This window comes from Microtus pennsylvanicus, chromosome 3 (genome assembly GCF_037038515.1).
Source record: "Microtus pennsylvanicus isolate mMicPen1 chromosome 3, mMicPen1.hap1, whole genome shotgun sequence".
Classification (NCBI taxonomy): domain Eukaryota; kingdom Metazoa; phylum Chordata; class Mammalia; order Rodentia; family Cricetidae; genus Microtus; species Microtus pennsylvanicus.
Window position 1 is genome coordinate 103,477,331 of NC_134581.1, and position 22,782 is coordinate 103,500,112.

The following is a 22,782-nucleotide window of genomic DNA, read 5'->3' on the forward strand; positions in this document are numbered from 1 at the left end:
GCAAATATTGTTAGTCCACAATAAGTAAGTGTTGTGGTTGGAAGACTCTTTGCCTCCAATATTCCTCTTCTTAGCAAATTTCTGCAATAGAAAGAGTAACCGAATCCCACCACAGTCCCGACATTCATTCACACAGAGGCACGGAACAGCCCTACGCCTTTTTTCTCTAAGTGAAGAAGTTTTCTCTGTCCTAGGCACCTCAGAGAGTACCTAGAAACTTCAATTTGAGGCAGTGGCTACAGTATGCTGAAGCTTCATAGTAAAAGAAAAGTCAGTGCTCATCTGTGAAGCAGGGCACAAGACTAAAAAGAGTCTCTCTAGGTCTCTGCATCACCGCAAAGACACTAGCCTACAGGGCTTGAAATCTTGTATTTCCCCCAATAAGAGTTTTCTTTATAACCATACATTTAGAATGCCACTAATTTCTTAATAGAAGTTTCTCTCATGGCCTCAAGTCTGGTGTACAACTGGTACTAAATAAAGGGTCTGCCATCCTTATGCAGTACAGAGCACTGAACAGTTTCTGCCAAATGATAGCCTACCTATGCTAGAATGTCACAGTTAGCCTACTTGAGGATTTAGGTATCTATACTAGATATTTTGAAAAGAAATCATCATATTATAAATACAGGATGTTATACATTTTAAATGCTTGCAAACTCTTCCCTAAGTTCCTACCCCTGATCTTCCATGATTTTGGCCGTGATTGGCAGTACAAACATACACAGACTCCATCCCATAGTGCTAAGTACATAGTAGCAGCGACACAGAAAGTGGCCATCAAAATGTTCAGATGCTCACAGTGTTGGAACGGAAGTTAGAAACACAAGCTACACAGCACATGACGGAGGTTTGGAAGGCAAGTTAGGGACTGTGAACGGCAAAGTATTCGGAAGGGTGTGTCCAGCAAGCTTGAGGGATTGACAGATGCAGAGCTGCAAGTGAATTGCTTTGTATCATTCAGCTCAGGGGTCCCAGAATGGAGAGCGTGTCTCTGAACCACACGTGTCGTTCTTCAGAAGAGGAGCTACCCGGCCTTCCTCAGGTGGAGTGTGGAGATGGTTCACACAGGCCCTTCCCACCTAAGTCAGACACTGAAGTCTAGAATCCTGCAGGAGCTCTGCGGAACCAGGGTGACCTGCAGGAAGTGTTCAGTGTGTATTTGTTGTTTTGTTTTGAAACAGGATCTCAATGGATAGCTCTGACTTAACTGGAGCTCACATATAGACCAGGGAGGCCTCAGAATCACAGAGATCCCTTTCTTCATGCTGGGAATAAAGGTGTGTGTCACCACGCTTGGAGCCAACTGGTATTATTTTAAAGGAACCAAGAAACCATGTTAAACCGACGTGGTGCTAAATACACTTGGCAGGTTACCTCTGGGAAATCTAAACCCGACACTTCCTTGTATAGAATTCTGGGGTGTGGGGATGCAGACACTTGTGGGCAGGTACAAGTCCAGCAGCTTCCATCTAGCCACGATTGTCAAGGAGTCTACTGCCTTTACACACTCCAGGCTGCCGTAACCCTCCTTCCTGTGGGGCATGACAAGGCTCACCGGTGACCACTGATAAAGAGTTTTGTGGGATGCGGATCTGAGCGGCCTGTACTGCTCCCTCGGGCCACGGTGACATCTGAGGCCAGGCTGCACAGCAGAGCTCACCTGCTTCCTTGGACTGCCAGCTTTACGGGGCAAGACTGGCTCCTGCCTCTGAGTGATTACTAAGGATGACATTGTAGTGAATCACTCTCTGGAAACCACGCTGGGGGCATTATTTCTGCAGACCTTACATGTTACAGCTCAGAGACAAGATGGTACTCGAGCTAATGGTATCACGTGGAGGACTGAGAAAAGGCAGAGTCCATTCTGACAAGCTAAAGTGCCACAAAGTCTGATGATTCTGAAAATGGGAAAAATGAGCAGCCTCATGTGTGACAGACACAGTGAGGGTTAAAGAAAAGGCAGAGAAGAAACTTATCCAAGGGATCCGTCCGCGAGATTGTCGGGATGGTAAAGTATGCTCCTATGCACTTTAAAGACAGAAACGGGGAGAGGGGAGCCTTCCACACACACCTGCCCCAGTCTCTGTCTCGGGTGTGTGTGTGTGTGTGTGTGTGTGTGTGTGTGTGTGTGTGTATGTGCATCTGTGTCTGTGTACGTGTGTGTGTCTCTGTCAATGTGCCTCAAAACCAGTATGAAATGGAGCAAGACATTATCGGCCATTTCTTAGAAAACTGCCTAGTGCCAACAGCCTCTCCACAGGCAGCAGCCGTCCCCCAGGCCTTTGATCTTTAGAGGCCATCCTCCAGAGAAGCAGGTCGGCGACTCTGAGCACACCGAGCTGGAACAATAAAGATCAAAGCATGACAGACTGGGTCGCGCCTCCTCACCAAGCCCATTCTAGACATGCTCTGACCAGTGAGGCAAGGCAAACCACACGATTTAATCACAAAATAGGCAATTCTTAACTGTATAGGGCAAACGCATAATTCACCGATGCATGTTACCTTCTGGAAGCCTCCATGGTGCCGCCCGATGACCCTGCAGAGACCTCTGCATAAGGAACATTTTGTTACCTTGGAGAACTCTCACTGAAAACAAATGCTTGGTTCTGCCTGTGCCAAGGAATCTTCCATTTGGGAAGCTGAGGGAAGGAGCTCTTCCAGAAGCTGGTAGCTACAGACTGTGCACCTCTGCAGAGTCTGGTGTGGATAAGGAAGCCAGCTAGGTAGGTTGGAACTGCTCATGTTGTGCCCACAAAATAAAGCAACGTTATAGATAATCTGGAAATCTCAGGTTTGCCCTAAACTTGATGCAGTCTAGAATCATCTGTGAGGGAAGTTTCATTTAAGGAATGATTTAAATCAGATTGGCTGGTGGGAGATTGTTCTGATTATTGATTGATATACGAAAGTCCATCCCACCATGGGCAGCAGCATCCCCTGGTCAGGTGTTCTTAGGCTGTATAAGAAATCTAGCAAAGCATGGGCCCATGACTGGGCAGCAAGCAGCTTTCCTGCACGGCTTCTGCTTCAACTCTGATTTCCCTTAACGATGGTCTGCAGTCTGGGAATATAAGCCAAAAACAACTTATTTGCTTTCCTCCCCCAAACTTTTTGTGGTCATGGTGGTTTACCAAAGCAACAGAATGAAACTGAAATAAGAAATAAAGAGATAAGCACCCGGATCTACAAAGATTTAAACAAAAATGGGGACCAACTGAACGTGCTACCCATAAGATGGTAAGATCCTTAAATGTTGTCCTCTGGTTCTGGGATGTACTCAGAAGGCACACTCAGCAGATAGAACATATGAAGAACATACACACATTTCTTCCAGAGAAAACATGGTCAAGCTTCTCCCCGCTTCTAGGCAGTCCCATTTATTTGGCAACCAAGCACTTGGTATGTCTGCTGAAAAATAAACATCAAACTTCAAAAATGTACTTTTCTAAAAAGAGGGCTTGAGATGTAGCTCAGTTTGTAAAACACTTCTCCAGCTGGTCCAGCCCCAGCACTGCGTCAGCTAGACATGGTGGTACACTGTAACACCAGCACTTAGGAGGGAGAGGACTTCAAAACTCGAAGGCATTCTCAATTATATACCAAGTTCAAGGGAAAGGCAGCCTCGGGCACATGAAATTCTGTGAGGTAGACAGACAGACAGACACACAGACATGTATACAATATACACACACATACACATGCACCATGAAATATCCCATTACTAAAGTTTTAATATTTATCACATTCAAAAGATATTCTTGATAGATTTGATTATTAGAAACACATCCTTAACACTTTATTTCACCTGTTTTGGTCAGTCCTTTAATCCCAGCACTTAGGAGACAGAGGCAAATGGATCTCTGGGAGTTCAAGGCCAGCCTGATCTACAGAACAGCAAGTTCTGGGGCTACACAGAGAAACCCTATCACAAAAAACTAAAAGAGAGAAAAGAGAGAAGAAAGAAAGAAAGAAAGAAAGAGAGAGAGAGAGAGAGAGAGAGAGAGAGAGAGGATGGAGGGAGGGAGGGAGGGAGGAAGGAAGGAAGGAAGGAAGGAAGGAAGGAAGGAAGGAAGGAAGGAAGGAAGGAAGGAGTAGGGGCTGGAGTAATGGGTCAATGGCCAAGAGTATGGGCTGCACTTGAGGAGGACCTGGGTTCAGTTCCCAGTGCCCACATGCTGCTCACAACTGTCTGTGACTCCGACACCCTCTCATGGCTCTGTGGGCACTGCAGGCTCATGGTGCACAGACATGCAGCAAAACACACACACACACACATAAAATAAATCTCACCTGTTTCTTATTTACTTTTGAAATGTGACTGCTGGAACTCTGTTTTCAGTGCCATATCTTTCTGGGGAACAGCATATGAAGTATTTCACCCCACTCTGTTTCAAACACTGGGGGGAAAACTGTGCCCACCATGAGCAGGAATGTGGCCAACAGGGCTACTTGGATGGTCTTTCTTGAGCATCTGGCCAGACTTTACCCTAGAAGAGTTAAATTTATCCTTCATCTACAGAAATCAGCTGGTGCAAATTTCTGCGACAGAGAAAACCTGGAGCTTGCACGGAACTAAATCCACCACAGAAGCAAGTGACTGAGGTAAGGAGAGCCTTGGCAGCCCTGCAGACCTGGGTTGCTTCACAAGACATCCAAGCAGAGCCAGCCCAAGTCACTTCCAGATGAACTTGTCTGGTGAGTTTGCGGATGTAAAGGGGCCTCTGTGATGAGTGAGCTGGGAGCTCTCATTATTCAGCTCGGTTTGTAAAAGAACAAAGAGAAATTTTATGCCTATAACTTGTCTTCTTTTAAAACAACGTAGAATAAGTTTCTTTGTTTATTAGTGTGTGAAGAAGTGAGCTTGAAGGAAGGGGAAAGTGTGCCATGGAGGAACTTAAAGGCAGTAAATAGCATAATTCAGTTTATGACAGACAGATTATAATATTTATTACAGGAGCTGACAGAGCTCCTGGGGGGAGACACACGTGTACAGAGAGCAGGAGACAGGCAGACGCAAACTGTGGCTGCCCAGCCTATGTCACAGTGCAAGATGAGCTATTTATAAGACAAATAACTGTTCCATTCTTCAGACAGAAAGGAGAACACATTTTTATCTTGTGCAAAAAATCAAAACAAAACAAAAAACAAAAACTGCCTTTGCCAAAGATGGTAGAAGAAACAAATCACTTAGAGACACATTACAGAATATGCAATGGTCCCACCCTAAATGTTATTGGCATTTACTTTAAAATATACTATGAAGGCTAATACTCTTAGACAAGTAACTAAAGCGGTTAAGAAAAATAACAATTGCTCTAAAGAAGTGGGTATGATGGGACCGAAAATGTACAGCTGTAGAACTCTAGGACAACTCTGAGGCCATTTCTGAGGCTCTCAGCCTTGGTGCTTTCCCCCTCCGCTGGGAACCTAACAACTACACATGCACGTCCTGGAATGTTGGGGACTTTCCATCTCCCTGTGTCCTTGTGGATGTTCTCCAAATAAAGCTCAGTTCCTGGAATTGGGACAAGATAGCTGTTATAATTTTTTTTAAATGCTGTAAGATCCCCGGCAGCAGGAGGCAGCACAAATGCTGTAGGTCCCCAAATGGTGGTAGCGGGCCATGTGGCGGCAGGCAGTGGGCCCTGGAAGCAGCCAGTCCCAGGCAGAGATGGCTGCCAATCCCCGAGTGGTGGCTGGTCAGGCAGGGAGACACATGGCGGGCAGGCAGGACACAAGGACCTGGATAGACACATCATACAGAATAGAATTGGATGTTTATTAGCTGAGTTATGGAATGGGAAGAAAAAGAGGGGAGGGGGGAAGAGAGGAGAGAGAGGGGGAAGAAGAGGAAGAAAACATATCAAGAGAGAAGGAGAAGTGGGGAGAGGAAAAAGGGACTGCAAGAGAAGCCAGGACAGCGAGAGGAGGGGGGCTGCAGGGACTGGGCGTGGCTTGAACAATCATAACAATAGCCCATAGATGTCCACAGATGTTTGACTCAGTCCCTAGAAAGGGGTCAAAGTAACCGTCAGATGTTCCCTCTTAACCTCATCTGATCTGGCAACCACTCTCCAGCCCTGGTTCAGACCAATTATTGTTAGTAGCCCATTGAATAAGTCAATCCTAATAGTTGAAAAACAACCCTCTAGTTTCCCCCCTTGTTCCTATGGCTTTTTGCTTTAAAAGTAGCTTGTGACAGTCATTTGGGGTCTTTTGGCTTCTTGAATGCTGAAGGACCCTGTTGCAACAGAATTAAATCCTCTTGCTTTTACATCAACTGTGGTGTGAGAGTGGTCTCTTGGGGCAACTCCTCCTCAGTAATTGGACTTTAGGGTCCAACACAGTAAGCCAATGCCTGAAATTCCAGCTACTCAGGAGCTGAGGCAGGGGGATTGTGAGCTTGGCTTACATAGTCAAAGAAAGAAAGAGAGGGAAAATAATTTTTATTAACCCTAACATATCAAGTAATAACAGTTCTAAGCTATCAGGAACCCAGACCTGGAAAAGAGAATAATCAAGCCATTAATTCCTATCTCCATTTTAATTGGTTTCTGGCTGCTGTTATCAATGTGGGTGTACGTTTGTTAGGCCAAAGGGTTAGCACAAAGAGTTCTCAAGAGGGTAGACATGAAAATGTTCCTTGTCATGGAAGCACCTAACAGTCACTCCCTCAGTTGAGTAACAGGAGAGGCTGGTCATTGCGAGATACCAAGGACTTCTGGTGAATGGCGTGTCATCTCTGAAATGTTCTTTAGACAGCGTTTAACTGAGCCCAGAAACCACAATACATAGTGTGGTAGTATAGCGGAGGAAGATTTTTCTCAGCTTTTCAGGGTCTCTGGCTCTGTCAAAAATTAAAATGCAAACTCATCTGATATATTTCATGTAATACACAGCCTACAGAAGGAAATACAGATCTATCTCCCCACAAAAGGCGATCTGCATGTTTTTAATGCTAAGTCTGACAAGGTGAATGGTGTAGAGAAAGATAATCCAGACTCACAGAGGTGAATGAAAGATGCTCTCGTAATCAGAGTGAGGAGCAGGGACCCAGCAAGGCCCGCTCACCCCAGTTCTTTTTTGTGTTTCTGGATAGAAAATTGTTCCCTTCTGGCACAGGGAGACACCATCTAGGAGGGTTGTAGACATATATTCAGAAAAGTCCTGGTGGGTAGAAAAATTCAGAGACTTTCCTGCTTCTGCAATATTTGCAGGTTTCTTCCGATTCAGGAACCAATGTACTAAGGCAGCATATTTGGGAGTCACGTGCTCTGGACCCCATCTCTGGCTGTGATGCACATGTCAGGCAGCTGCAATGGGGCTAGTCAGGACTGTGGTGCAAAACAGCTCATATTGATTATATACTAAAATATTTTGTATATATTGATTTCTGAAAAACATAATATGAAAATTAATACCACTTACTTTGCTTTATTTTCTAAAGAACTTGGCATTTGAGTTGAATCATATTTCAATGTTTCAAAGGTCTTAGCAATTTTAATACATAAGAAATTGGCAGTGGGCATCACATCTAATTAAGTGATTTCTCAATAGAGGTCCTTTGGTGCTGTCAGGCACTGCTTTGGCTGACAGTACAGGCATACGTTTCACTAGGATATGGTGCCACTGCGTAGTTCACAGCAGTTTCCCCTCCCTGCAATTAAGATCTTTATGAATAATTTTACAAGAAAGAAGGAGAGTGTGCCGTGTGTACATCATCATTGTTACACAAGACAGGAGGAAGGGGGTATGCAGTGTGCACAGACATCATCACTGTCACACAGGACAGGAGGAAGAGGAGTGTGCGGTGTGGACATCATTACTGTCACAAAGGACAGGAGGAAGAGAAGTGTGTGGTGTGCACAGACATCATCACTGTCACACAGGACAGAACATCTGGAGGTGAGCCTTGCTTTAGTGTGCCTACTGCCTATACTGTCTCAGTAAGGCCCGTCTCACTGGGTTTGCTCCTGCTCTTTGAACTATAAGGTCTCCCTCCTTCCTTCCTCTCCCCCTCCCTCCATCTCTCCCACACCTACGCTTCTGTGTTCTGAAGGCTGGTGAGGCCTCTGTGGGCATCAGGATTGACTTTCAGTCTGCTTTTCTTCTTTGTCAGAGCATCACTTAGATTTTATCACTTCATAAAGTTCTTTCCTGAGTCTCTTCTTCCATTTTGTAGCAGGGTCACCCCTTGCCTTTTCACCTCATCCTCCCCCTCCGTTGTGTGAATTGCACACAGGCTCATATCCATGCAAAGAACATGATCTAGCGAGATCTGTCACCTCCACTTGTCATTCCCCTTCTGATCAGTCAGCATCTGTGTTGACAAGTTTCAGGGTTTCTGGTCACATCCACAGTGAGCCCTGCAATGCCTGTGAGAGCGTTCCTGGTCACATCCACAGTGAGCCCTGCAATGCCTCTGAGACCTAATGCTGTCAAAAGTTCTTTCAAGAGACTCAGACTTTTTAAGTAAGCTCAAAGCTTTTTCCTCAAATCATATTAGATCCAAACCCTGCTTCTCACCTGCCTCCAATGCCTATCATGAAGATTCCTGGAACCTCTCAGAAAGCACAGGCATGCATCAAGATTAATGTGAGTTAAACACAACTGTACGACTGACTGACCACGGGCACAGTTCTGTAGAAGTGTGCGGTGACTGTGACTGTTGCTTCCATCAGACTGCTGCATGAGGAACAAGTACCTGGAAGTCAGTTAAAGTCAGCATCTAAGAAGTGAACTAGATCAGAAAATGTCTAAATACATTCCTGCTTCCAAGTATGAAGAACTTTGCATATTTTTATAATATTAAAATTGGGTCTATTTCCTTAAATTACTGTTTAGCATTTGGAAACATGATAATGTATGTTTTTATTAACAACAAATTGTTAAGTCTATACTCCAAGATTATGCAGTAAATACATTTTATATTGTCACGCTATACAAAAAGACAGTTAATTCTAAGTTGTATTCAAAAAAAAGGCAATGGTTTTCAATTTCCAATATAAAAAGTATACTCCTGGAGACAGTATCTGTCTTGTCAGAAGTAAATGATTCATTTTTACAAAGTTATCCAAAATTAACCTTATTAACAGAAACTTAAAAATGTCCATATTTCCATATCAAACACACAATTACAATGAGCAAGGGGCTTGTCAGGGTTACCTGTTCAGCCTGGACTTGGTGTTCCTAGCCAGTGCAGCCAGACACAGAATATAAATATAAGGCATAAAGGAAGGAAGAAGCAAAGATCTCATTTTCACAGATTATTAAAAATTAAAAATTGATTTTAGCATGACCATCAAAGAAAAGGACAGTAAATACAAATTGTTCTTCTATGTACTGCAATAACTAATGAGAATTAAGTAAAATGTCATTTGTAAAATTATTCAAATAACTGATAATAAACCAGCAAAGATGCGCAATACCTCTATACTGAAAACCATTGAGTGACGCTGAGAAAAATCTTTATTCTCAAATGAGTAGAAGGTTATGATTTGATCACAGATTAAAAAATTCAATATTGTCAATATGTCATTTATTTATAAATCGATCTACACATCCAACATAATCTCATTAAAAATGTCCTCTGTTGTTGCAAAGTATTTGATTACACTGTGTGAAGACATGTCACTGTGATTGGTTTAATACAAAGCTAAGTAGCCAATAGCTAGGCAGGAGGTAGAGGAAAAACTTCTGAACCAAAAGATCTTGGGAAAGAAGAAAGGGGGAGTCGTCAGCCAGAGGCAGAGGAATCAGGACTTACAGGAGGAGAGGTAAAAGCCTTGAGCCAAGTGGCAGCATGCAGATTAATAGAAATGTGTCCATTTAAGTTAGGAGAGCTGGGGAGGAACAAGCCTAAGCTAAGAGCAACCTTTCATGATAAGAAGTCTCCCTGTCGTTATCTGGAAGCTGGCGGGACAAAGAGAGACATGTTATACTTGGTTATTTAAAAGTTTATTTTAAAATATCAGTGGAAATGCAAGGATCTAGGATTGATAGGAATCATTTTGGAGGAATAAGAAAATGGAAAAAAGTTGAACTTAATTGACAAATTTCCTACTCATCATGATGCTGTAAGTTTGTAAGAATAGGAAATAGACCAGTGTAACAGACAGGACACCCACAAATGGATCCAGACTTATGCAATTACTTGATTTCTCTTTTGAAACCACTGCTATAATTTGGGAAAAGATTTTCCTGGAATTACTATGTGCTGCTATTTTTTTTTAAGTAGCCTGTATAGATTCTTTACACTATATGCAAAATTAACTCATCTGGATCAGAGCCTTAGACACCAAAGTTAAAATGATAAAAAGTATCTCCATGGCTTCATGGTATTCAGTTTTCTAAAATCATACAGCAGAAAGCACCAAACACACCAGAAAAGGCTTATAATTATGGCATCATCAAATTTAAGGATGCTGTTCCTTAACGATATTTTTTAATTGAGGAAATAAAAGGCAGACATTTCCTAGAAAAAGCATTGACAATGGTTATATCAAACAAAAGACTCATGCTTCCTCCTCCACATCCAAAAATGAAGAAATCCCATAAATCGGTAAGTAGAAGACAGCTCAGTGTTTTTAATAGAAGAACAAGGTGGCTCTCAAAAGATGATTGCCAGATGATCAATAAATATATGCAAAGCTCCAATGTGCATATCTTCAGATTGAAATGAAAACCACAGCAAAGTACAACTACATCTATCTACCCAGTAACTAAAACTCAAACTAATGAGGACTTCAGACACCAAGCAAGATGAGCACTCCCATCCTGCAGCAAGTACAGAGGGATGAAACACTCTTGAAAATGCATTGTAGACTTGATAAATACCTAACGTCTAAGAACAGACAGAGGGTAGTCTCATGGAGAGGCCTATATAGGAACAAGGAGATGTCTCAGTAGTTCCTGTAAAAAGCCAGACATGGTGGCATGCCTCTTTAATCCCAGCCCTGGGGAGGCAGAGACAGGAAGAGCCCCTTAGAGATCCCTGGTCAACTAGTGTAGTCAATTAGTGAACTCCAGATTCAGTGAGAGGCCCAGTGTCCAAAACAGGTGGTGAGAAATTGAGGAAGACACGCAACATGAACTTCTGGCCTCCACATTTACATGCATACATGTGCACACATGGAGACACTCATGCACACATCAACCAAAGCCTTGTCTGCTGCTGCCTTGATCTTAGACTGCCAGGCTTTCAGACTGGAGTAAACAGTCTCTGGTGGTTTATGGCATTCACATAGGATGCTGACAGGGTGGGAGGATGGGCCATCTGAAAACTGCTGGCTGTTTTAAGGCCATAAATAAAAAGATGGCCACGGACCCCTGAAAAGGTCTGGTGTCTGACCCCACAGGGGCTCCAGGCTCAGGAAAGGCAGCCCCATGGCTTCCCAGCACAGCCAAGGCAGCCCAGGGCTAAGATATCCTGTGTCTAAGTTCTAGCTGTTTTCTACTTCAGCTGTTCGCTCTCGTCCACACCTGCATTTTCTCCTGAATTTCTGCTTCTCTGGAGTCCCAAGGGCATGGTGCTGCAAACTCAATACACCTTCTTGTCTCCACGACCTGCTGGGCTTCCTCTCCTGCTGAAAACCCTGCAAGGTCTCGCCTGGCCCTCTTCTTCCTTATCCAGCGTCCTCTCTCCTCTTGCAGCCCTTCCCCCTCTTGGCCCTTGAGCAGCGTGAACTGGGAGGCTTGTACACAGAGGTGCTTTAAGGGCTCAGACTGACCCCTTATTTAAAACAGAAGGAGAAAATTAGATGTAGCTGTCAGATCTTTCTTAAAGATGTCGAAGCAGTTCACAGTGAGAACGTTTCAAAACACAGCTTCCATGAGGCCACATGATGACTTGAAGATGGGTCACATTGTAAAGGCTCTATGCCTAGTGTGTCACCGGCACCCTTGAAGGTGAGAGAAGCTTCTGTAGGCTGGACCTCATGGGATGGTCTTGGAGTCAAGCCCTTGACAGGGTCCTGGTTTCTTTGTTCTCTTTTGCTTTCTGGCTCATGATATGGAAAGCTCAGCTCTGCCCCATTATGCTGCCTCCACAAAGACCCCAAATAATGGGGCCCTTTGATCTTAGGTCAGGGTCTCCAAAATTGTGGGTAGTCATAAATCTTTGCTCATTACAAGTTGATCGCCTCCGACACTTGTTGCATTCACAGATGGCTAATAGGAAGAGGGAGTAGCCTGGAAAGGTGGAGCTAAAGTGTGAAGAACTGATTCAAAGAGCGTGCAGACTCTCGCGGGTCCTTTGCCTGTGCCAGAATTCTGTTCTGTTGCAAAGAGAGGAAGGAAAAAGCCGTGTTGCCCATAGCTCAGATCAGTGAGCGTGAAGAGTCTGGAGAGAGGACAAATCACAGGAATAGCAGGCCATGTGATCTTCACCGGCCCTTGGAGGGAAAGTCAAGCAAATTTCATTCATTTCCTTGGGTACTTAAAACTGTTCTTCAGTCTTGGAAAGAAAGTTTGGTGTGTTTACACATGCAGGAAGCGCTCGAGCTCTAGACTCTTGAGTCTACAATTAAGAAGACAAATTGTCGGCTTGCAAAGTGAGCCGACTGCTTAACTGAGGGATTGCTGTCCTGAATAAAGCAGGGCACAAGCTGGCCGGCTTTCGGTTTTGTTAGCCAGACTCTTTCCTTCCCAGATTTAAGAGCTGTGTGTTCCCTGGGGAAGCCTTTGTTTTATGCTCCTTAAAATGCCATCAACTTGACATTTCCTTGGATTGCCAGTACTCTTGAGGAGTGTGGCTCTCCAGAACCCTGCCCAGTAGAGACTAGAATGTTAGCAGGCCCTGGCCCTCACCCAGACCTGTGCTGAAACTGAGCGCTCTCTCTCTCTCTCTCTCTCTCTCTCTCTCTCTCTCTCTCTCTCTCTCTCTCTCCACATGTGGCCCTGCCAGCATTTTCCCTGACTTCCTGGAGGAGGCAGGGCCCCAGGATGTGTGCCCGGCTGTGAGGACATAAGCTGTTCATGTTCTGCTATCACACCAGCACGCTGCCAAGAAGGGGTCTCCATGACTAGGCGCTGCCATGTGCATAGCAGGGGCTGAGGTAACAGCTCTGCTTCTGCTTTAATCAAAAGGAGCCTCAGCTTTATTTTGCATTTAGGTCTGATAAAAACCTGCAATGGTTAGTAACCACTGTGTCACATGAGGCTTCCGTCTCCAAGGGCATCGCTTGACTAAGGAAAGGCAGAGCACATGAAAATGTCATGTAACGGGTGATAAGAGTCTTTGCCTTATTTTTAAACGGTGAATCTCAGGGCATTTTCCTCTTTTTAGAGACAGGGGTGAATGTAACTGAGGCTGGACTTGAAATCACTTGAGTGCCTGACTTTCCTATCTCTACCTGGAAGCGTTGGGGTTACAGGTGTTGTATCCTTATGGCCGAGTCCAGCCTTATTCTGTCTGTATAATATTTCATCCACGCCTGTGGTTTTAGATACAATGTGTGTGTAAAGCTATCCTTAGCTATATTCTCAGTGCTGAGTTCCTCCTTGTTTCTAGAGTCTATGCAGGAGTTTAAAACTATCTCCCTTTTACACTAACAGATATTTGAAAACTGATGTGTTTCAGAACCAAGCACCCCTTCCTCAGCTCCCCATGTGGGTTCTAGAATCGGCCTCTCCATTCAGGCTCTACCATCAGTCTCCATACAAACATCCCGCTGCCCACCCAATCGTGACTGTTTTGCTTTTTCAACTTATTCACAGAACCTGAAAAATGTGTTTTTGTTTCTTTTAGGTGCTTTTTTGGCTGAATCTCTAACAAGAATACTTGTATACAAAAGGTACTCTCTGAATAGACAGAAGATGCTGTCAGGATAGTCAGGGCAGAGAATATAGATGTGGATGTTTCTACACACACCTGGCGTTTAAAGCCGCTGAAGAGGGAGGGATATTATACAGACAGACAAAGGGAGATCTAGGTATGGTGAAATGGCACCTAGAATCCCAACACTTCACGGTAGAGATAGGCCAGGCATTCAAGGCAAGCCTTGGCTACAAGTAAGCTCCAGATGTTTGAAAATGTAAAAAGCAAAGTTAAACAGATTTTCTGCACATGAAGAGGGCGGTGGTAAGCTCCATGCTGTGACTCCTGAGGGTGAGTCTCTATAGTGCCCAGGAGCGCACTGTCGGGCATTCAGCCAGCTATTAAACATCGCCTTTGGTAAAGCCAAATTAAATTATCTTACAATGAAATGAACTCTATTAAAATAAAAGTGGCAAATGCTCATCACTCACCTCTAAAGTATTCCATTCCATCACTATCTCAGCTAAGGCTGTTTATGGTGGGTAACGATGGAAATCACTCCATATTTCATTTCACCATTATCTGAGCTATGAGCTTATTGTGCCTGATGACGGAGACACCTTTGAACGGTGACTCATTTCTGTCCCATTCTGTACTCTGCAGCCTCTCCACAAGCACAGCCACAGTGTCTGTTCAAGTGTTATAAGTCAGTTTGCCCTTTCGGTGAAGGTCCAGTTGTGAAATAGTTACCAGCATCCCTCAGAAACCACAGCAAGGATGTCTTTGAGGGTGGCATAGAGCCATGGATTTGGAGTCAGGAGGAGGATCCTCAGTCATAGTCACTGGTTTCATTTAAAAAGCTGGCAGGAGGAAGACTCTAAGCAATTGTCACGAAAAGAAGAAATGGAGCCCGTGCCTTGACAGAGCTTTTGTGCTGGGGAGCAGCAGGAGAAGGAACGGCCTCTGCAGCAGGATCCAGAGACCTAGGTTTCGTCCTGTAGGAACAGACACACTGAAACTGCTCTGTGACACCACACTGACCTCAGAGAGCAGACTCTCAGCAGGGATCCCACCAGGAGATGGGAGGAAAGAGGACTTCCATGGTCCTCCACTCAGCCAGTCAGCACGAATCGGACATCATTCAGAACATGGAGCTGCAGACCCCCCCTTCCAAAGAAAATGATGTGCTGCCAGGGTCCACTAGATGACTTAGGGGTTAAAAGTGCTTGCTGCCAAGACTGGAAACCTCAGTTCAAACCCTGGGCTGACAGGGTGTAAGGAAAGAACTGACTCCACCAAGCTGTGCTCTGAGCTCGTCACTACACCACACACAGAGAGACCACACAACACACACACACGTACCACACACATACCACACACCACACACACATACACACACCACACACATATACCACACACTGCACACATACACACACCACACACACACACTGCACACACACACCACACACATATACCACACACCACACACACATACACACACCACATACACACACTGCACACACACACCACACACACACCATACACACACACATACCACACACCACACACACACCACACACCACACACACACCACACACCACACACACACACATACCACACACCACACAGACACACACACACCGCACACACACACTGCACACACCACACAGACACACACACACCGCACACACACACTGCACACACATACCACACACCACACAGACACACACACCACACACACACACACCACACACACACACCGCACACACACCACACACGCACCATACACACACACCACATATCACACAGACACACACACACCGCACACACACACTGCACACACATACCACACACACACACCACACACACACCATACACACACACATACCACACACCACACAGACACACACACCACACACACACACACCACACACACACACCGCACACACACCACACACGCACCATACACACACACCACATATCACACAGACACACACACACCACACACACACAGAGACCACACAACACACACACACGTACCATACACATACCACACACCACACACTGCACACACACACCACACACCACACACACACACACATACCACACATTCTAAAGTGAATAATAGAAACATCTCAAACCATAGACTGATGATAAGTCTACAGTTTATATATAAACTGAAGAGATGATTCAGCACGCCAGAGTTGTTGGGTTCCTGGAGAAGACTTAGGTTTGATCCCAGCACCCACAGGGCGACTCACAAATATCTGCAATTCCAGTTCTGAAGAATCTGAGCCTACTTTTGACCTCCTCAAACACTGTGCATGTGTGGAGGACAGACATACATGCAGACAAAACACTAGTACACATAAAATAATAAAATAAAAATGATTTAAAAAATAATTTTAAATGTGATATAAGGTAAAAGTTACTTTCCCATATTTGTGTGAAATTAAACCAAGCTATAGTCTGAGGACCTGTCAGCTCTAAAAATTGAAAACTCATGAAAAAGTTGAATCAAAATGTGGAATAAGGGTAATTATTTAATGAAGTTCGGTACAATTACTTCCCCACAGAAAAAGTTCCCATGAACCTCCTGGCATGCCCTTTGCACTGATCCGGGGTCCCCATGACCCTGCTCCATACCCCTCCACTGAGCAAAAGTCCGGCGACCCTCCTAGCATAATCCCCTCCTCTGAGCGAAACCTCCCATAAACCTGCTCTAATTCCCTCTCCACTGAGCTGAAAAGCAGTTTTCAATGCGTTTACTTAAGGACGTGTTTCTTACCACAGTGGAAGCTCATTAGTAGCAGCTGAAAATAATTAGGGGGCTAATTAAAACAGAGTAATAAGGTGGTTCAGTGCTAATGATCCGAGACTCTTTGTTACGCAGTCAATGGCGCTCTTTGTGTCTCGTCTGTAACTGGGAGAAAGCATGTATCCGCCAGATACAAAGGGGTCTTGCCACTTTCGTTTTAACCTTGTTATTATGCGCGCAGGAGTGAAGTCGCAGAAGGAGAAAAACCTGGCGTCTCTCCTCTTGTAAAAAGTGAACAATGCATCCAGCGATGTGGATGATACCTGGGCTGTACTGGCTGGACTCTCATTTGATGTGAGGACCGGTGCCATGGAAACAGCAGCTTGCTGCAAAGGGAGAGACATAGAGACCTTAGCACTGCAGACAGAGTCGCTGAAGAAGGGAAGAGCTAAGGAGAATGTACTACTCTTGTCCATAAGCCATTGCGCACTGAGAAACTTTGTTCAGTGAGTTTGCTTTGTTTGTCTTTTCCTGGTAACACTAACATGACTTGGAAGAGAACGACTACATTTCCAGAGCTCAGGGCAGGACAAGTTGACTATAGAAAATGGCTATTTTTTTCTGGAGTGAGAAATCTAATAGAGAAAATGATGTAATTACTGGTTCAAAACAAATGTTTGCATACACATACTCATAAAAGCCCACAGAGCAGTTTGAAGATGGTGATAGGGATGTCTTGTTACAAGTTCTAAGGAAATGTAAAAATGTGATCTAACCAGAGACTCCTGACTGTTTAAAGACATTCAAACCCCGTTGACGCAGGACAGATAGGAAACTCTGGGGGAAAGAAAGGTCAGTGCTCCTCTCAGTTTGGTGGGGTTTTGCTCCCTAGCAGAACTGACCGAATATGGCCTGTGAGCTCTAGTGAGATCTGTCTCTAGTGCTGACCAGTGCTCTTGGCTTTCTGGTATGAGGACCAATAAGCCGTGGTCTACTCCGGGGTAGCTGACTAGAACCATGAGCGAAAGCAAATCCTCATCAGTTATGTTTTCCTGTTGAGCGTTTTGTCACAGAAATGAGAAAAATAACTGAGATGTCCTGGTGGTCAGGTTAAGCCTCTCGCCCTAATCACAGTTAACGAGGCAGAGGAGGTGAATCTGCTCTCTCCACCATGTTCCTCATCCTGCCTTGGCCTCTGAGTTCTTAAATTATAGAAACGGGTCACCATGGCCCGCTCAAACCAGGTAGACAAAAAAAAAAAATTGAGCACTGCCAATACTTGGAGTCATATATCGGTTTGCTGTTCTGTGTGTTGTGTGGTGTTCGGTGGATCCCAGGCCTGGATTCAGCAGCATCTTTGGCAGGAGTTTATATTGCTACTCTCAAGGCATGGTGATCTTTAATATCTCCAGGAGTGCCAACTGTGCTGTAGAACAAAACCGCTCCCATCTGAGAAACCAGTGATTGAAATCCCCTACGTTTATCAGCACGTGGAACTGAAGCTTGTGTCCCAGCTACTTTGCCAAGAGATTCACCAAGACCGTCCCTGTCCATTCTCAGAACTATCAAACAAGGAGCAGCAGCCTCATTTACGCCTGGGAAACAGATGCTGAGAGATTTAGTAACTAGTTCAGGTGCCGCACATCACATACCCCAAGTCTGCGCTCTATGCACTAGAACCTAGTTCGCGAACTTAGGGCAAGGGGCTGGAGGTTGAGGAAACACACGCAGAGACAGACCAACACATGGACCTCCAATCACTGGTGCCAAAAGCCCCTCTTTAATAGAACCATGGAGGCTTAAATACCCTGCAGTCAATGGCCAACAGGTGAAAATCCTATCCTCTGATCCTCTAGGCAAAGCACAGCTTTTAGCATCTTCAATTAGAAGGCTCTAGCAGGGAAGCGCTGCTGAAGGCCAGGACTCAATTGATCCCAACACTCAGGGTCACAGAGCTGGGGTGGTAAGAGGTCCTCAGACTCCAGAGATAATATGGGTAATATCAACCACCCAGAGTGACCGCCTTTCTCAGGTTCCCAACAACATCACCACGCATTGGAGTCTCTTCCCTGCCAGGAGCAACAGCCATCCCCATGTTCACAGGGACACCATGATTGTGACACCGAGGAACTCTAACCCTTTAGCCCATGTCCCCTCCTCACAGGACTAGGCCACTCATCCTGATGTCTCTTGATGCATACATACACCAGGAAAGTCAAGCTCTGTTCTCAGTCACCCCTGCCTAGGTAGAGCTCCCCACCAAGCCGCCCAGGACTGGGCATTTCACCTTCTTTCTTTTGTTCTGCCAGCTCAGCATGGTATCGGCCTTCTGAAGTTGGTGAAGTTCTGAAGTTGAAAGCTCCACAGATGCCTACTGTGCATTTTGATCATACCCACCCTAACATTCCCCTTCCAATTCTTTCTAGATGCCTCCAGTCTCCTGCAATTTCATATCCTCTTTTTCCAATAGCTCACAGAGTACAGAATTAGTGCTATCCAAACCCATGTGGATGGGAAGCTATCCGCGAGAGCATCATCAACGCGGCCAATGCCACACCCCTGAGAAAAGCTGACCTTCCCTCGGCAGCCAGTGCCAGAAGCTGCTCAGCTGGGGACTGGAGCCGCTCCCCGGCCCCTCCCTTACCCATGCTATAACGTTGACTGGCTTGACATTTTCCAGGGCTTACACAGGTCCCACAGCTGCCGGGAATTCATGAGCACAAAGGCCCATGGTGTCCAGAAGACACCACTCACAGAGGTCCGCTTCATCTCCGGCTCCCACAATCCTACCACCCTCCCTTCTGCAGTGTTCCCTGAGCTCTGCGGGCAGCAGTTGAGATTTCCATGATTCGTAATTGGTTTCTCTTGACTGTTCAATTGCTTAACCGACATGTCTTTATACCTAATTAGGGACATTTTGTATTATTAGCTTTCTTATACAGACAACTGACTTGGTTCTCATCTCTTGGCTGAGCCCTAACAGCAACAGATGCTGGCTAACATCCAAGAAGACCTGTCACTCAACGTCCCTAGAACAGAAAGACAGAACTGTAACAGTTCCGAAGTGTAACTTAAACAATACACATGCAGGGCTTTGCATAAGTTCATCGGAATTGTGATGCTCATCAGAAATGTTAACGCATCTGATCTTATGTCTGTGATATATTCGTGGGAGAAAATAAAATAGAGGTCGTTGTAATGATGATGGGGACAACTCACCTCTAACACTCACCTGTATCCTTGATTCTGCTTCTCAAGTGAGGACTCTGAGCACACACAAGATGGCAAGAAAGAGCAACAGAACATGCCTAGTAAACTTTTGAAAAGGAAGATATTTAATAAGGCAATAAACCATTGGAAGGAAATTAAACTGAAATGTGAGAACAGGAGTTCCTGGGGCCAGCACCCCAGGGAAGTACTAGAAGGAAGTCTGAGAAGAACAGAGTCCTGCCTGGCAAATCCCGGTGGATCATTCTGATTAGCAAATAATGCTTCCCTCCAAGTAACAGGATGTGAACAGCAATGAGTTTTAATCATGAGAAAAACATATACTTAGAGCCCCAGCATGCAGTTCTAATATCTTTTCCAGGTACTATTCTGTGGAGTATGTTCTGCCTCCAAAATATCTGAGGGTTTTCAATTACGGCTCCTGTAATAAGACCCAACCTGATTCATATGTCTAACCTTCAATCTAAGGCATTCTTAATTCATTGAATTATTGCTTGAATGCCCCTTGGGGTTTCCATTAGCTGTCCAGGACTAACAATCATGAACAAGAGATCTGAAATCTTAAAGAGACAGCTTCCTGTGGAGACCCCAGTCCCTCTATCTATAAAGCTATAGAATGTCTATAGCTATGGAGCTAGAGAATCCTTGCCAGGACCCTTGTAGCCCTGACAAAGACTCACAGAGGTGTCTTTCTATGTCAACAGCCTCTCAGACTGCAACAGAGACCTTCATTCTCTGAGAAAAGGCACAGTCGAGTGAATTTGTCAAGATCACGATGAATCTTTGGACACTTCCATGGTGTTTCATCTGCATGATGTGACATCCAGCAAGTTGCAAAGTTTATAGTCTCACGCATCTCCTAGCTTTGCCTGGAGGTCTGTAATAAAGACTACTGAATCCCATGCTTACTTACAATTTCTGCAGAAATGTTCTTTGTACTTTAAAATAAATAGGTAAAAATTATGAGTGGAAACTACCTGTTCTTCTCATCCTGATTCTGTCACCATGGAGGACTGGAAACTCAGATGAGTTTCATAATCCATGCTGGCCCTGTTTGCTTTTGATATTGTGATGACCAGAGAAACTTGGGAGGGACAGACTTTATTCAGCTTACAGACTGAATATTATCCCATTATCCGGGGACGCCAAAAGGAGGTAATGAAAGAAGGACCTTGAAGCAGAAACAATGGAGGAACACTGCTTACTGGCTTGCCCACTGGCTCATGCTCACCTACCATTCTCACATAGCCCAGACCCACCTGCCTAGGGATGGCATTGCCCACAGTGGGCGGGGCCCTTCCACATCAACCAACAATCAAGATATGGCCATAGGCCTGTGTGAGCCGGCCAATGCCTCCTCTAAGATACCTTGTCAGGTAACACTACACTGTGTCAGCTTGGCAGTAACAACTAACCGGTGCAGTTTCCGTTCTGCCCTTCTCCTTGGGGCTTGGCTGATTTTGAGCTGGGTAGCCAATATCCAGAGGCTTCTGGAACATCTTTCAGTACCAGGAGATTAAAAAAAAAAAAAGTGCTTAACCAAAAGCCTAAATTGACACAAACATGCAACAGGACATAGTAAACAACTGAAAAAATTCCCAGTGGCGAAAGATGAGAAAACTGAGGCATCAAATAAAGTGGAATCAGATTATAATCCAACCTAAAGCATAAACACTCATGAGTTTATACTCACATCAATAAATGAGTAAAGAAGCAAGAGGCAAATGTCTTTTGCCTGAGAATTGTAAATGATGGGCATAAACAGCATTAGGTAGAAGACAACTTAACAACACTTAGCAAAACCTCCCTAGCCACGGGCTTTTGATCAGGGTTACAGTACTGGACATGAAATCCCCTCTGTGTAACAGGCTGTAAGTCCTATGAGAAAGGAGCCACTTATTCCGTTATAATCATGCCACCGCTGTCCCAGTGGGTACTTCTTTCCAGGCAGGTAGGTACTGTAGCATTCCTGGTCCAGCTCCGACTGCTCTAACCCGGGTCAGAGATGCTCCTTTTAGGAGTGGGCTGTGGTGGATGTAGAGGCACAGAGCTGGCCAAATGCTGAGAGGAGAGGTTTGTGAAGTCATCCCTAAACGGGACATCTCTATCAACAAAGCCCCTACCATCGGCCAAGACCCAGGGAACATTGCAGAAAAGGGGAATGAGGGGCCCCAACTTCATGTACATAGGAAGCACTGCTTAGACTTAGCAGTTTATCAAAAAAGGAAGACATGGAATTAGGTTGGTGATTATGAGAGAATTGAAGGAGAAACAGGCGTATGTATATATGACCATGCTTCATTACATACATATATGAAACTCTAGATGAATAAAAAAAGCAAAAAATCCAAATAATGTACTTTGATACAGAAGTTCCCACTCTCAATATGTGGACTGCATGTTCCTTCTGAAGAGCGTTGATGTCAGCAACAGTTGGGAGAAGATTTGTCATTGTGAAGAAACCCAAATCCTTCCCCCAGGCAAGGGCTAAGCTACAAAACCACCATGACCAATCATGTGGACACTATGTCTCCTTTCAGGATTTGATAAAAATGACCCTTACCTATGTCATCTTCCTCCCAAGAATTAGTGACTTCAGTCAAATCAAGAGGAAAACAGAGAAGACTCCTACTGCTCACAGTTATGACTGTGAAGAGAGGACCAAATGGACCAGAAGCCTCCCTCAACCTGGACTCTGTTCCCCATTGACTTTTTCTTCATCAACCACCTTTCTGGGATGCTGAACCAAAGCTCAGCCAACCAGCTCCTGTTCCCCTTACTGTCCTCTAAGAATATATACTGTATTTATTGTGAACCCTTCCTAAGCTCTCTAGAGGAATCCTAAACATGTTTTGTCAGGACAACTGTCACAATTATGAAAATTTGAGAGATCATCAGGGTCCAGAGAAACCCAGGGGAGTGAGGAAATCCAATGCAGTGTGTCTCTCAGAGTATTCTGGAATGGCAAACATTCAAGAAAACTAAAGAAAAATAAACTGTACCCTTGAATTAATAAGGTGTCAACATTTATTGA

At 44.7% G+C, this 22,782-nt stretch overlaps 1 long non-coding RNA gene across 1 annotated transcript; it reads right to left on the minus strand.

The window, feature by feature from the left end:
• Positions 1-8,463: 8,463 nt before the first annotated feature.
• LOC142847283 (uncharacterized) lies at positions 8,464-21,264 on the minus strand. The gene is made up of 3 exons (XR_012910136.1): positions 21,164-21,264; positions 19,753-19,836; positions 8,464-8,691 (listed from the first exon to the last, which is right to left on the minus strand). It is a non-coding gene; the product is annotated as an uncharacterized LOC142847283 (long non-coding RNA).
• Between the last annotated feature and the right edge of the window lie 1,518 nt (positions 21,265-22,782).